This window comes from Sus scrofa, chromosome X (assembly GCF_054392235.1).
Source record: "Sus scrofa isolate SSC_HxYL_T2T_F1_AM1 chromosome X, Sscrofa_HxYL_maternal_Yorkshire_Landrace_v2.0, whole genome shotgun sequence".
NCBI classification, from domain to species: Eukaryota; Metazoa; Chordata; class Mammalia; order Artiodactyla; family Suidae; genus Sus; species Sus scrofa.
This window is the reverse complement of record NC_139401.1, coordinates 4,461,615-4,477,659: the sequence shown is the minus strand read 5'-3', so window position 1 is coordinate 4,477,659 and position 16,045 is coordinate 4,461,615. Positions and strand designations below refer to the sequence as shown.

Here is a 16,045-nt window from a genome sequence, read left to right as displayed (position 1 = left end):
AATCTTAGCATTTTGACAATACCTAACACCGACTCAGTTTATTTTATTTATATATATATATAAATTTTTTTTTTTTTTTTTGCTTTTTACGGCCACACCCTCAGCACATGGACGTTCCCAGGCTAGGGGTCGAGTCAGAGCCACACCCACCGCACAGCCACAGCAACACAGGATCCTTGACCGACGGAGCAAGGTCAGGGATCAAAACCACATCCTATGGATTCTAGGAGGATTCGTTTCCGCTGCGCCACAGCAGGAACGCCCCAAACCCATTCCTTTTAAATGATCTTTGATATCAAAGAAAGTCGATTCTCACACCAAAGGACAAAACACGCAACACACACACCAGGAAGAACACGCATGTGGATTTTTCTAGAATTTCAACATTGCACATTGGACATCATTTTCCCTGTGTATGTTCCCTAGAGACTCATGCCTGGTAGGATAAAGACAGAAGGAAAATCATTCCGAAGAATCTGAAGAGAAAGGCTTTGCTTTTCTAGTGGCAAGAATGTATGTTACCGACCAATTACAGTGATTCCAGGTAAGACAAAGTCTGTGCCAAAAGCTTGGGCAATTCCTGTGGAAGCAAAGTCTGGGACTCAGGGCCTCGCAGCCCTTCTGGTTCCCTGCAAAACACTGTTTTGTCAACGTGGGAACCAAGCAGGGGCCTCTGGGGCTCCTGGGCACAAGCTTTCCTGGGTCCCCCAGGTCTTGTTTTGCGGGAATGGGCTTCCGCCACCAGGCCCTTCCCTGAGCCCCCAAGGGCAGGTGCCCACAGGTGCTGATCAGGGAAGGGGGCGGATGCATGGACCAGGGAGGGGCCGTCAGGAGACCACTGTGCCACCTGGGGGCAGGTCCCAGGTCCCCCCTCAAAGAATACACAGAACTTCTGCAGAACTGACGCCCCCAACAAATGGAGGACGTTACGGAAGCATTCTTCATTCCCAAAAGAAGGATCACTCACTCTGGAAAACAATGCAAGCTCGCCTCCACCCTTTTCTGTGGCCCTATTTTCCACGCCCCAAACTATAAAACCACCTCCTATTCCTTCCCAAAGCAGGGGCACAGTCTTTAAGGCATGAGCCTGCTAGGACCTTCCTTTGCCTGGCAAAGCCATAAAGCTATGTTGTTCACCTCTGCCCAAAACTCTGTCTCTGCATTTCTATTCAGCACCCATGGACAGTGGCAGAGTTTCGCAGTCATGTGTCCCTTCTTTGTCATTTCTTTACGAACAGAGGGCACGTCTCTCAGCGTTTATGGAAATGTCAGTCTCTTTAAGGAACACACGCTGTTTAAGGGGCTCTGACATCCAAGTTGAGGTTTTGACCTGCAAAACTGTCCACCAAGGGCATTTACTAGCCAGGGCTTTTGCTTTTCCAAATCCTGCTCCAGCCTTCAGGTGGATCAAAAACTCCAAACCAGAAAAACCCACGTCGCTGGTAAGAATGCTTTTTCCCTGTGACGCTGTTTACACAAGTAGAGGCACGGGGCGATGTCACCTCCCCTGACTCTCCTGTGTACCTTTTTGCCCAGGGACTCCACCGCTCTCTGGGAGGTTAAATGTAGATTGTGAAATATCTCCAAAACAGCAGCAACGCTCTCGCTAGGTTGCATTTCAGAAAACATAAAACATCATGGAAGGAAACACATGGGCAAATTGTTCTGATTCCCAGGTGAAAAAAAAAAAATCAGCATCATCTCTGAAAGAGAAAAATAGATGTTTTAAGAACATGTCAAGGTCGTGGCCCTTGAAATCCCCAGTAAGAGTTTTACTGTATAAAAATTAAACTAATTCACCATGATAGGTACCTCCTGATGGAGGGAAAGAAAGTTGAAATGGTCAGAAAATATATCTGGGAGTTGCTGTTTGAGGCTCAGGGTTAAGCACCTGATTAGCATACATGAGGATGCAGATTCAGTCCCTGGCCTCATTCAGTGAGTTAAGGATCTGGCATTCCTGCAAGTTGTGGCATAGGTTGCATATGTGGCTGGGATCCCATGTTGCTTTGGCTGTGGCGTAGCCCTGAAGCTGCAGCTCTGATTCAGCTCCTCGCCTGGGCACTTCCATATTGCTGAGGGTGCAGCCTTAAAAAGAAAAAAAAGTCTAGAAGGTTGGGGATTTTTTTTCTGCTGATGAATTGGGTGGCATTGGGCTCTGAAGCAAAGTACTGAACTCAATAGTTTTCTAAAAGGAGGGCCCTCTCTTTGAACTAGGGTGGTAACTTTTAGGGCTCTCAAACCTTAATTTGTTCTTCGGGCTGAGGACTGGGTTACACCTGTGGGGGGTTACAGCCCTGTCTGTCAAGGTTTCAGACATCATCGGGCAAAACATACCCCACATGGAAGGGGGGAGGACTGCAAATTTGGGGTTAGTCAATGCAAGTGAGGACAGTGAGAATGGATAAGCAATGAGGTCCTGCTGTGCAGCACAGGGAACTCTATCCACTTTCTTAAGATAGACCATAATGCAAGAGCGTATGAGAACAATAATGTACATATGTGTAAAAAAAAAATCAAAATAGATACCATGGGAAGGCACACAGCTCTTGCACCTGTTATTTATACAAGCAGTCTGGGAGCACAGATGGGTCATCGCAGGTGTCACCTGTCAGCAATACACTGTACAGACACTCCTGGGTGAATCCTTTGAGCACACCTGCCCCCAGCATGGAATGATTCTCCATCCCGACTTTTATCAGAACTCACCTCAGAGCCATGGGTGTCACGACTCAGCACATCTGGTGTGTGGCCAGCGTGGCAACAGCAGTGGTTCTGCACGTCAGCTGTCGCTATGGAGTCGCCACACGCAGGAAAATGAGAACCGTGGAGTGGATTCTCATCGCTGTGCCAGGCCTCGCCAGACATACACGTGCCCAGAAGGACTTGCTTCCCATTTATCCATAAGGATGTGCTTCCCATCCCGGGCTATACATCTGCATTTCAGCTCCAAAGGCGCCATCCAAGATTCTCCTTCAAAGTGGACAGCAAAGCCGGCATGTTCCTGGGACCAGGACCACCGACTTCTTTCTGACGCGAGAGTGATTTTATCCCCCTGACTGTCCTTTTTCTGACATCTCCTGCAGTGATTCTGTTCACTTAAAAGTAGCAACTTTATTGTTCTCAAGGCTTCCCTGCTCTCTTCCTCCTCTTGCTATTTTTTTTTTCTTGCTGTCTGCAGACATTTCAGTGTCACCGGGGTTCATGGTAACACTGAAACTTCCTTACACTGCCTCCCCAGGAAGAGAGAGAGGAGTAAAATAACCAATGGCATTTTACATTACCCGTTTTTAAATTTTTTTTTCTTTGTCTTTTTAGGGCACAACTGTGGCATATGGAAATTCCTGGGCCAGGGATCACATTGGAGATGCAGCTGCAGGCGTACACCACAGGCACAGCAACACTGAATCCGAGCCGCATCTGCGACCTATACCTCAGCTTGTGGCAATGCTGGGATCCTTAACCTACTGAGTGAGACCAGGGATCGAACATGCATCATCAGGGACAATGTGTTGGCTTCTTTACCTGCTGGGTCCCAACGAGAACTTGCAAAAAAGGTTTTTAAATGTTGCACATGTTAACAAATATTTGTATCCAAAGAAAACAAAAACACTAATTAGAAGAAAAAAAATACATACAGCCCTAGATTCATGGAAGCACTATTCACAATAGTCAAGCCATGGAAACACCCTAAGTGTCCCTTGACAGAAAAATGGATAAAGAAGATGTGGTCCATATACACAATGGAATACTACTCAGCCATAAAGAAGAATGAAATCATGCCATTTGCAGCAACATGGATGGAGCTAGAGAATCTCATACTGAGGGAAGTAAGTCTGGCAGAGAGAGACAAATACTATGTGATATCCTTTATATGTGGAATCTAAAATATGAGGTACAAATAAACTTATTTATAAAACAGAAACAGACTCAGGCATAGAAAACAACCTTGTAGTTACCAAAAGGGGAAAGGGGGCAGGGATAAATTAGGAATTTGGGATTAACAAACTATTATCTATAAAATAGATCAACAACAAGGTCCTACTGTATAAAACAGGGGAATCTACTCAATATTTTGTAATAACCTATAAGGGAAAAGAATCTGAAGTCGAAAATCATGTATGTGCATAACTGAACCACTTGGCTGTACCAGTTTACATTCCCACCAACAGTGTGCAAGGGTTGAAATAAGACTTCTTGTATTTTGATTTCCTTTATTTGTCATGAGGTTTGTGTATAGGACTTATAGTTTTCTATATCATGCATGTCCCTTCCATGTCCTTATCCATTTCACTTTATTAGAAATTAATGCTTTGGAGTTCGTGTCATGGCTCAGCAGAAACAAATTTGATTGGCATCCATGAGGATGCATGTTTGATCCCTGGCCTCCTTCTGTGGGTTAGAGATCCGGCATTGCTGTGGCTGTGGTGTAAGCCAGCAGCTACAGCTCCCATTCGTCCCCTAGCCTGGGAACCTCCATATGCAGCAGGTGCAGCCCCACAAAGACAAAGAAAGAGAGAGAGAGAGGCAGAGACAGAGAGAAAGAGAGAAAGAGAGAGAGAGAAATAGAGAGAAAGAGAGAGAGAAAGAGAGAGAGAGAAAGAGAGAGAGAGAGAAAGAAAGAAAGAGAGAAAGAGAGAAAGAAAGAAAGAAAGAAAGAAAGAAAGAAAGAAAGAAAGAAAGAAAGAAAGAAAGAAAGGTTTTTATAAACCAAACAATTTTTTTTTGTTGCTGTTGCTTCAATTTAAAAAAAATCAAAAAATATTGCTGCTTCTGGTTCCCTGGGAAACTGGGTGAATGTTGGACCTTGTGGAGAGCAGGGAGCTCCATGACAAGAACACGATGGATCAGGTGCAGGTACGCATCAGCAAGCAGAAGACAGAAGAAGGCGTGGTCTGCACAGGACAGCAGCCAGCCACCCTGCTCCAGGATCCACCACCCTGGGAGATCCTCTCAAGGCTCAAAAGTAGGGAGGGCAAGCAGATCTGGGAAGTCCTCCCAAGAACACAAACGTGAGCACAGCTGTTCCAAGACAATTTCCCAAGGGCCATAGCTCACATATCTGTCAACGGCCTTAAGGCATCATGGCATCTAAAAAGACTGCATGAGAAGCCTGGCGTTTTCCAGCTGCCATAAGCATTCACAATGTATTTCATAGAGCAGGCTGATTTTGTAAAACAGGTTTTCAACAAAATGCAACTTAAAAAAAAAATAGAAGGAAGCCATAATGACTAAATTACACATTACTTAGTTATTTAACTATTAGATATTATTTCATTTAGATATGCACATGTTAAAATCTCAATCTATTTTTCTCTCTCTCTCTCTCTCTCTTTTTTTTTTTTTTGTCTTTTTAGGGTTTCACCCATGGTATATGGAGGTTCCCAGGCTAGGGGTCTAAATGGAGCTGTAGCTACCGGCCTACACCACAACCACAGCAATGCCAGATCCCAGCCACATCTGTGATCTATACCACAGTGCACAGCAACGCCGGATCCTTAACCCACTGAGCAAGGCCAGGGATCGAACCCGCAACCTCATGGTTCCTAGTCGGATTTGTTTCCGCTGCACCTTGACGGGAACTCCCTGTTTTTCATTTTTAATTGTTAATGACTGCACATCTTTATTGGAAGCAAATGGTCCTGCTATATAGCACAGAGAGTTATATCTAATTACTTGTGATGGAACATGACAGACGATAATGTGAAAAAATGAATTATATATATATATATGCATGTATGACTGGGACATTTTGCTGTACAGCAGACATGGACAAAACATTGTAAATCAACTATAATACAAATTTTAAAAAAAGAAAGATAACTAAATGAACACAATGGTAAAATACTGACAGTAGTTTTGTCAAGTATGAAACTTACAGAGAAGTATGTATAGAGAACTTATTTCTTAAGGTCCTATGTCGGTGCAATCCCATTGGAAGCAAAATTCAAAAAGAGGTCTTTTATACCTTAAAGCAAAATTCAGGCTGGAGATGTCTCTTTGCACCATCGCTGGACACACCGGGGAAGGGAAAATGCACTTTTTCTTGACACCTGCATGGCAGTTATAAGAGCCTTTGCCAGCTGATACACTACACCTGTTTCCCTCTATCCATTCCCGTGGTAAAAACCCAAGACCACATTCACCATGCCTCTAGTCTTCCATTTAAATCACTCTTGGCTCTCTTCTCCAGGCTCTACAATTTCCATGGCTCCCCTTCAGTGTATTTCACTTGTCACCTGCCATTCAGCCGGGAGGCTTTTCAGCTTTGAATGGAAATCACGTTTCTGTGGACACTGAAAACCCTGATGACATCTCGTACAACTGCAGAAGAGCAGAGGCATTAAAGACTGTGATTTTTTAAAAATCAAGATTTAATAAAATTTCACCTTGGTCGACCTCCTGCTATGCATCAGCTACTCTATGTATTCCAGACATGCCTGCATTCATTTGCAGGGTGTGAGTGGCTGCAATTAGTCTGCTCATTTTATACGAGCAAAGAAAGGTCAAAGAATGTCAGGCAGTGCCCACACCGGATGAGTCAAGAAGCGAGGCTATAAGCCCAGCAAACCTACTCCAGACCCCAAGCCCTCAGCCCAGATTCAACATGCTCCTTAGTGCCATCCAGAACAACAAGAAAATTGTCACTGTTGTAACTGAGCAGGGCACTGTGGGCTCCTGGGCACACAAGCCTTTCTGTGTCCCTCATGTCTTGTTTTTAGGGAATAAGCTTCAGCCTCTGTGACCTTCTCTGAACCCCAAATGGTGGCAGCTAATCAGGGAAGGGAGGGGAGGCAGAGACCAGGGAGGAGCCGTCAAGAGACAACAGAGCAGCCTTGGGGCAGGTCCTGGTTCCTCCTTGAGGAATAATATCTTAGAGACTTTCTGCAGACCTAAAACCCTAACTAATGGAAGAACTCCTTGATGGGGTATTCTTCACTCCAGGTAGAAGGAGGACCACCAGAACCAGTTCTGGGGCCATTAAACACCAGCTTTGAAAGACAGTGCAAGCTTGCCTCTACCCTGATCCTTATCTGCAGCCCTCTTTCCCACTCCCCAAACTATAAAACCACCTTCTAATCCCTTCTGAGGGGGGCACAGTCTTTGAGGCATGAGCCTGCTGAGACCCCCTTTGCCTAGCAAAGCAATAAAGCTATCTTTTTCTCCTTCCCCAAAAACTCTGTCTCTGGATTTCTATTCTGCAGCTGTGGACAGAGGCAGAGTTTTGGCAGCAGCCTCAGTTTAAGGGAGAAATTAAATCCTGTGGCCAAAGATGTTAAGAGCTTTGCACTCAGTTTCTTCTCTTCTGGGTATAAAGCCCTCCTACTCTTTTTGTCTGATTGCATTTGTCTTCCTAGGTCGTGATCCCCTGGATTGCATTCTTTCTGGATTCCTAAGAAACGTTTGAAGCTGCAGCTCCCTCCCGGAATGCCTTCACTGGCCACAGTGTGTTGATCTGCACTTGTCTTTCCTGCTTGTAGCTCATCCACTGAAATGATAACTCCGGTTTTCACTGTTAACCGAAAAATGATTAAGGAGCGTGCTCCTTCATTTCCTAAGCAGAGAAGGCTGGGGTCTCCGTTTCTCTGCACCCCCGGGGTTGAAAACATATAATTGTTCTGTAGTATAACTGGCGACATGTGACTTAACTGTTGGGAGGGTGATTTATGAATATGTTAAGGTCCTTTTTTTTTGGCTTGAGGCACGGCCACGATGCAGACAAAGGACAAAGTATGATCTTTTGTAGGATGCCTGTCTCTCACTACTGCTTCTTGCAGACCACAAGAGAGGAAGATGGGACGTTTCCACGACCCGCCTGAACCGCCTAATGGCAAGGGGGTCAGCATAAGTCTTGGTTCTTTCTTGCTTTCGAGATAACTCCCAGGCATCCACAGAGGAGTCACCCACACACGCATGCCCCACTTCTTCTGACCTGTGCATTTCCTTCTCCGCCTTTCCTTCGTGGATATCAGTGTATCCCAAATGTCTGCCTTTTCAACCCATTTTTAATGAATACGCGTTTAGCAGAAGGAAGAGGGTTTTTTTTTTTTTTTTTTTTTTTTTTCGTAGGAATACCCTGCTCTTTGGACATTTCAATTCACAGGTTTCCACCTTAGCCCGAACATTTGACGTCTGCCTTCTTCCAAGTTCCAGGAAGAACATTCACCCATCATTTTCTGCCTAAAGACACACGGTTTCACTCTGTGGCTTCTGCCAGGGAGAACGCTAGCATTTAATTGTGTGTTGGCACCAACTCAGTGTCAATGTCTCTTCCCTTTACTTGAGTCCTAAATTCCTTTGATTTTCCTTAAAATGCCAAAAGGCTCTCCTGATGGACCTCCGTGAATGCGGGCTGAACTCTTTCTAGCCCCCCCAAAGCATGGCTGAGCCCCTTTAAAGTCTTTTATCAGCAGCTCTGGGGATGCCATCCTGCTGGAACACTTCTGCAAAAATCTAGAGACTTCCAGGTGTGACTGATTTATTTTTTGTTTATTTATTGGGTCTTTTTGTTTTTTTGGTGGGCAGTGCACACTAGCAGCGTATGGCAGTTCCCAGGCTAGGGGTCCAATTGGAGCCTCTTTGCTGCTCCTCCGTCTTGAGAAGAACAGGTGTTAGACAAGAAAGGGAATATTCATTTTTTATAGAGACGTTAATCATAAATCCGGCAGAGAAACTCAGCTAGAGGGGGACTATATATTTTTTTTAAGAGACACTGCCCATAAGATAAAGTGTCTCCTTTTCAATGTCCCATCCTGTGGACATGTGACAAATGCATAGATTCATGTAACCACTCCACAGTCAAGATATAGAATATTTTCCTAGCCCCCCTGAAATTCCCACCATCACCTTCTGGAGTCCGTTCTTCCCCTCCCCTCTAGTCCCAGAAACCCCTGATCAGAGCATCTTATCTCTCGTTTAACCTTCACAGAATGTCCCCTCCGTGGGTTTATAGACCAGGCAGCCTTTGGCGGCTCGTTTCTCTGGGACACTTAATACATCTGAGGTCCACGCTGCTCCCACTGCCCAGAGCTGACCCCTGTGGGTGCCTGAGTCTCCTTACCCTGTATGAACACACCTCAGTTCTCTGACCCATGCCTCAGCAGAATTCTTTCCTGCGTTGAGTGATTTCAAAGAAAGCCAAAACAAACACTGAATCGACATAAGTATTCATGCCGCTTGAACGGGTATTTAACCTTCAGATGACCAATTCACACAGGGAACGTTCTAATTTCTATCAGCATTGAAGTGGCTGGAAATGTTCCTGCAGAACCATCAGTGGGCAGTGTATGCTGCAAGGCCAAGATTTCCAAACATATAACAAAACTACAGCAACAAATAAGTCAGGTCAGCGCAGTCTTACTACCGAGAGATAACGGAAATAAGATAGCAATCGTCAACATTTTACTTCATTGCTCACGTTATTTCCTGCTGTCTAAGATATTGGACAGAAATGAAATTTTAAAATGTGCTTAAGGAGCAAAGTGTATTTCTTCTTCTTATTCAACTGAAAGAATAATTCCTGCACAACTACATATAGCTCTTTAAGGCTGCACCTGTGGCCTATGGAAGCTCCCAGGCTAGGGGTCAAATCAGAGCTACAACTGTCAGCCTACACCACAGCCACAGCCACGCTGGATCCAAGCTATATCTTTAAGCTACATCACTGCTCATGACAACACTAGATCCTGAACCCACTGAGCCAGGCCAGGGATCGAACCCGACTCCTCATGGACACTAGTCAGGTTCATTACAGCTGAGCCATGATGGGAACTTCATGTCCCCCATGTCTTGTTTTTAGGGAATAAGCTTCAGTCTCATGGATACCAGTCAGGTTCTGTACCACTGAGCCACAGTGGGAACTCCTCATTTTAATTTTTTTATTGAAGTATAGTTGATTTATAGTGTTATGCACAATTATATTTTTAGTGTACAGCTGGTTTTGTAAAAGTACTAAGTAGGTGTTAGAAGCAGGAATAATGATTATAACATATATATAGTATAATATAGTTATTATAACCATTATTTCTGCTTCTAACACCTATTGAATATGTCAACAAAACTACCTTTGCAGTAAAATTATAAGCATGCAGGAATAATTCCACAGTAACTATAGCATATATAGGACATAAATACTACAGTACGTATGGGATAAAATGTATAATATATATGTTGTATGTATAGCATATATTGTACAAATTATACTATGTATACGTATTGTACTATACTCCTACATATAAGTATATTGTATACAACGTATATATTATCTATGTACAATAGATGTATACTATGTACAACGTGTATATATGGAAATACAATTGTATATACTCATAATACAATATATCAGGTCTATATATACTTACTAATAATGCTTTCCAGCACTTGCTAAATACAAAAAAAAAAAATGCTAGGTAATCTCATTATGCTGTGTGCCTTGTAGCAGTGATGTTTCTTTGTCCAGATGCTAGAAATTATGTCATCTTTAATAGCTCTCTGTGTCTTTTAGAAGAACATATAAAAATCAGTATTTCAGTGGTGAGAACAGCTGTTTTTACTAGTAACTTGCTAGAATGAGGACCTTCTGTAAATCTATGGAAAATATGAGGCTTGACGGAGACCAAATGAGTTCAGGCAAGTTCAGCCAGAGCCAAGCAGAAAAGGTGAGCCTCACCACAGCTTAAATGAGGCACGGAACTAGCGCTGAAGTGTTTACTGAATAGGTGAGTTATTTAAAACAGAAGATATTTGCAACTCAGGATGGATCTGAGAGGAAACATGCACCCAGAATATATAAATAAAGCTTACAGTGCAATAATAAAAAGACAAATAATTAAAAATAGAAAAAGAACATACAAAAATCCTAATAACATGTATAGTCCAATTCCCATAGACCAGCTTTCATTTTTGCTTTCTCCTTTTTTTTCTTTCTCATGACCTATGGAGTTCCCAGGCCAGGCCAGGGATCAGATCTGAGCTGCAGTTGCAACCTTGCTACACGTGTGGCAACGCTGGGGTCCTTAACCCCCTGGGCGGGGCTGGGGCTCAAACCTGTGTCCTGGTATGGTGATGACGCCACCAATCCCATGGCACCACAGTGGGAACTCCCATTTTTCTCTTTACATGTACTTTTACTAAACCACAAGACCACGAACGGAATTTTAACATTTAATGTGTCAACAGAGCAGACCCTTTGTGAGAGAAATGAATGCTCTCCAGGTGTGCATCTCTGGGTTAATTCCTCTTAAATTAGAACTGGTGGTTAACAGTGTCTTTATTATATTGTGATGAGTCTTGATTCACGTCCTGGGCTGCTGTAACCAAACACCACTACCTGAGGGGCTTACAACATAGGCGTTTATTTTCTCCCAGTCCTGGAGGCTGGACGTCTGAGACCAAGGCGTTAGGGCTTTTTCTCCTTGGCCATGTGGCTATAAAGGGCCAACTGTGTGTGTGTGTGTGTGTGTGTGTGTGTGTGTGTGTGTGTACGCACGTGTATTTATTTGCCCATATCTTCAGTATGTGAACGTTCCCAGGCCAGGGATTGAACCCAAGCCACAGCAGTGACCAGAGCTCCTGCAGTGACAATGCCAAATCCTTAACCACAAGAGAACTCCCAGTATATTCTTAAGTTATATACATTATAATTTATATAATGTATAAATTATATATGTACACACACACAGTATCATTTTGAAATGATACTGAAACCACAAGAGAACTCCCAGTATATTCTTAAATTATATACATATATATATACACAGTATCCCTTTGAAATGCATTAGGCACTCCCTCTTCATTTTAGAGTCTATTTCAGCCTTCTGCATCATTATTTAATTTACGAAAGTCGGTTCCCCATGCCTAAATCTTTTCATACTAGCTTCCATTGTAGTAAGGATACACATTCATAGGACCCTTTAAAATGTTCCCTATGCTCCCATTCCCGATTTGACTGCCCCCACACAACAGCGAACTAGCCAGACCTAGGACTCTCATTCTTCTTTCATGAGTGAGAAAGTCGGGGCCAGGTTTTTGTTGGTTGTTGTTCACAGTTAAACAGTCCCTTATGCAACACGGTTTGTCTCCTCGATGCCACAGGCGGCGCCCTTTGCAGAGCTCCTCTTTTTTTTTCTCTAATCTTTCAAGGACGCTTTCCTGCAAACATGCCACCCAAACACCTCTGAAAGCCAGCGAGATCACAGTCTCTCATCCGTCCACACTTGCCTCTGCATTACCAATGGAAATCTTTGTGTGTGTGTGTGTGTGTGTTTTAGGGCCGCACCTGCAGCATATGGAAGTGCCCAGGCTACGGGTCTGATCAGAGCTGCAGCTGGAGGTCCGCCCCACAGGCACTGCAACACCAGGTCTGAGCCACATCTGTGACCTGCGCCACAGCTTAAGGCGACACTGGATCCTTAACCCACCGTGTGAGGCCAGGGATCGAACCTGCATCCTCCCAGACACTATGCCGAATCCTTAACCTCCAAAGCCACAGTGGGAATGCCCACAAGTTAAATCTTTAACAGCTGTTTTCAGAAAGCACTCTGTGAGCTCCTGGAAGCTGTCCCAGCTATCAGAGCTGACATTCTGCTGGGGACAGCTGGGGTGGGGAGCCTGGGAAGAGGGAGGAGGCAGAACTCCCAAAGAGCTGCAGGCAGGAGCTGCAGGTAAGGACCTCATGAGAAATCAGGAGAAAACTCTGTAAGAAAACAGGGCATCTCAGAGTTTGGCCTGGAGTGACTAACACTGGCTCTTTAGAAGGCAGATGAGATTTCCACCCAGGAATCCAGATGAAGGGGTTATTGCTGAAGGGGCAAAGACATGGCACATCCCCAAATTTACCTGCACGGGTCTCACAACAGAATAGCAGCCACCAGACACTCTCCCATCTGCAGGAAGGTGCCGTGCGTGGATGCATATGTGGTCATCTGTGTAGAATTAGTGCAAGAAGTGTCTTTACAAGACATGTGCAAGCAGCTGTGTGTGTGTGTGTTCTATGACCACATTTGCATTCCAATTTCTTTTTTATTTTTTTTTCCTTTTTTACATCCATACCTGCAGCATATAGAACTTCCCAGGCTAGGGGTCCAATCGGAGCGGCAGCTGCAGGCCCGCCCCACAGCCATGGCAACACCAGATCCAAGCTGCATCTGTGACTTACACCACAGCTTGTGCCAATGCTGGATCCTTAACCCACGGAGTGAGGCAGGGATTGAACCTGCGTCCTCATGGGTACTATGTCAAGTTCTTAACCTGCTGACCCACAATGGGAACTCTTCTTTCTCTTTTTTAAAAAACATTTTTATTTGTAATTTTTTAGCTGTACCAGCAGCATGTGGAAGTTCCCAAGACAGGGATCAAACCAGAGCCACAGCAGGGACAACGTCGTATCCTTAACCACTAGGCTACAAGGGAACTCATTCAGCATTCTGATTTCAATGTACATACATTATCTAAAATAAATGGACACCTCCCACTTGGCCAGCTTACAAGGAATGAAGCCAGAATCCACTAAATGAAAGTAGCAGGGGGAGAATTCGGTTGACAGGGAGGACGTGAAAAAGTGAAAGAGGCTTTTAAAGACTTATCCAGATAGGCAATCCATGTATGACTTTGGCATCACTATGCAAAGTGATTCTTATACAGAAAAGAGGGCTACTGTGTGCAGGTGGGGAAAAAAAAAAAAGAGGCAATCTCTAGTCATCTTCCAAAACATGCAAATGTACCAAAGTGTCAACAGCAAGCAAAAAAGGCAAAATCGGGAGTGTGTCTTACTAGCAGTGAGAGGTCACCTGGATTGCTGGGGTTCTAGGTGCTCATCAGCGATGTGAGGGATGTTTCTGTGGCGTTTCACCAGAGGTGGAACAGGTGTATTCAGGTGTGCCATTGTCCACACCTGTCTGTTCCCTAGCATCCTCTGATACATACGCATGGACCAGGGAGATGAACGAAAAATGGACCAGACCGTGATCACGTCCAGGGTCCAGGATGCTCCACCGACAGGTGTGACCCTGAGCTAACCACAGACCTCCTTTGGCCGCTCACATTCTGTTGTTGTCTCAATGGTGGTGCTACCCCATACCTGCGGTTTAGAAACCACAGACTCTAAAGGATTTAAAAACCATTCAATAAGTGTCATTGGAAGCCTGCTACCATTTCTGTTCCATTTGCCGCACCCAGGTTATTCCAAATGTTTTCCCTTCCAACGGTTGCATAACTTCTCAACGTAGGACACGCATCTCCTGCCTGACCAGTCGTCCAACGCTTATGATTTGTCTGACCTTTGTTGAAAGGGAAATGCCTTTGCCTGCGACAAGATAAAGGTGATACCCAGAAAAATAACGTGCTAGCCCATCACATCATTCTGCCACAGTGAAAAGCAAGACCTTGGAGGAACCACTACTGTGCCATGAAAAATGCTGGCGCTTTCTCGACATTTATTAAGCTCCCAGCAAACCATTTAATTCTGTTTGGTCTCTGCAAAAACAAACAACAACAGAAGGCTGGGATGCTTCAAAGAACAACATTCTGTGGGTGAAAAGCATTGACACTCTTGCATACGCTGATTTCTGGAAAGCCAAAAATCTGATTGGCTCCTTTTCACACCCCTTCGCACCCAAGACATCGTAAAACCCACCCCCGGAACTGTTGGGTTTCCTGGGAAATGGAGCTGCAGCAAAGGCTGACTTATGTCAGCATCACCCACGTTTCTATACAACGTTTGACCTCTTCATCCGAGCTCCCCAAAGAAGCCACATCTACGCACGCACTGTATCATCAAAGTGATGTCTAGTGAAAGGTTGCTGGAAACATCACAGAAATCGAAAGAAAACCAGTCCACCCCGTATGGAAAGTCACGCACGAAGGAAAATGCCTCTGTCCTATGGAATGAACGAAAACCTGTTTAATCAGTGCCTGCACAGGATGCCATGTAATTAGCATTATTTATTAAACAGACGCAATTGAGATTTTTATTATATCACTATGGATTATTACTATTTGTTATGGACTAAATAAATAATTTATTTTATAATGTATTATCTTCATATTAATGTATTTAATAAATAAGTAGGAGGTTCCCATTGGACCTCAGCAGATTAAGAACCCAACTAGTATCCATGAGGATGCGGGTTCGATCCCTGGCCTCGCTCAGTGGGTTAAGGATCCAGCACTGCTGTGAGCTTCAGCACAGGTTGCAAACACACCTTGGATCCCTTGTTGCTGTGGCTGTGGTGTAGGCCAGCAGCTGCAGCTGCAATTCGATTCCTAGCCTAGGAAGTTCCAAATGCTGCAGGTGCAGCCCTGAAATAAATAAATAAATAAATAAGGTAAGTGATCATTTATTAAACACGTTATGATTTAATTCTTACGAAGTCATTTCTTTGGCTCTGTTGCCCAGATCAGTATATATATATGCCACCTTTTACTTTCCCGCGAATCCCAAAAAAAGTCATTTCCAGTCACTTCGTTTCCATGTCCTAATTTAGAGTCCTAAAGCCCTTAAGTCATCAAAGAGGTCTCCTGTCACCTTCCTGATTCACTGTGTCTATATCTCCTGGATCTCGGCCAATAGCGAATTTTTCTCCCCACCCCCCACATCGCTGGTCCACATGGATTCAGAGTCAAAACTGGGCAATGTTATCCTTGCCTGGGGGCAGTCAGGTTATGAGGTGCCAATACGACAGCAGGCATCGTCTTGGTCAAGTTTACCCTTTGAGTGACGCGAAGCCACTTCAGAGTTCCGTGTTCTGAGCCTCTCCTGAACATGTCAGTTTTCTCCTTTCTCTGAATACATCGGAGGGAAAAATGCTTCCATTATGGCTAGTTTTCTCTGATCTCCGCTGAACGTCTCCATTCCTATCCTTCAAAACCTTGACATCTTTCTCAGATTCTGTGTCCCGTTACATAGAGGGTGATCTCTTGCATTCAGCTTTTCTTTCCCCTTTGCAAGAAAATAGCTGTGTGTCCATCTAACTGCCTCAACGAAATTTTTTTTCTGGTTCCCACAAGAGTCTTTTTCTGCACGATAAAAAGCAGCATCTCTCATTCT

The 16,045-nt window shown here is 44.3% G+C and overlaps 1 long non-coding RNA gene across 1 annotated transcript in view; it reads right to left on the bottom strand.

Annotated features, from left to right (window-relative positions):
* Window positions 1-350: 350 nt before the first annotated feature.
* The window catches only part of LOC110257764 (uncharacterized), a 234,068-nt gene continuing 218,373 nt past the window's right edge, over window positions 351-16,045 (bottom strand). The window contains exon 3 of the long non-coding RNA XR_014834957.1: window positions 351-1,703. This is a non-coding gene — a long non-coding RNA (uncharacterized LOC110257764). The remainder of the gene's footprint in view (window positions 1,704-16,045) is intronic.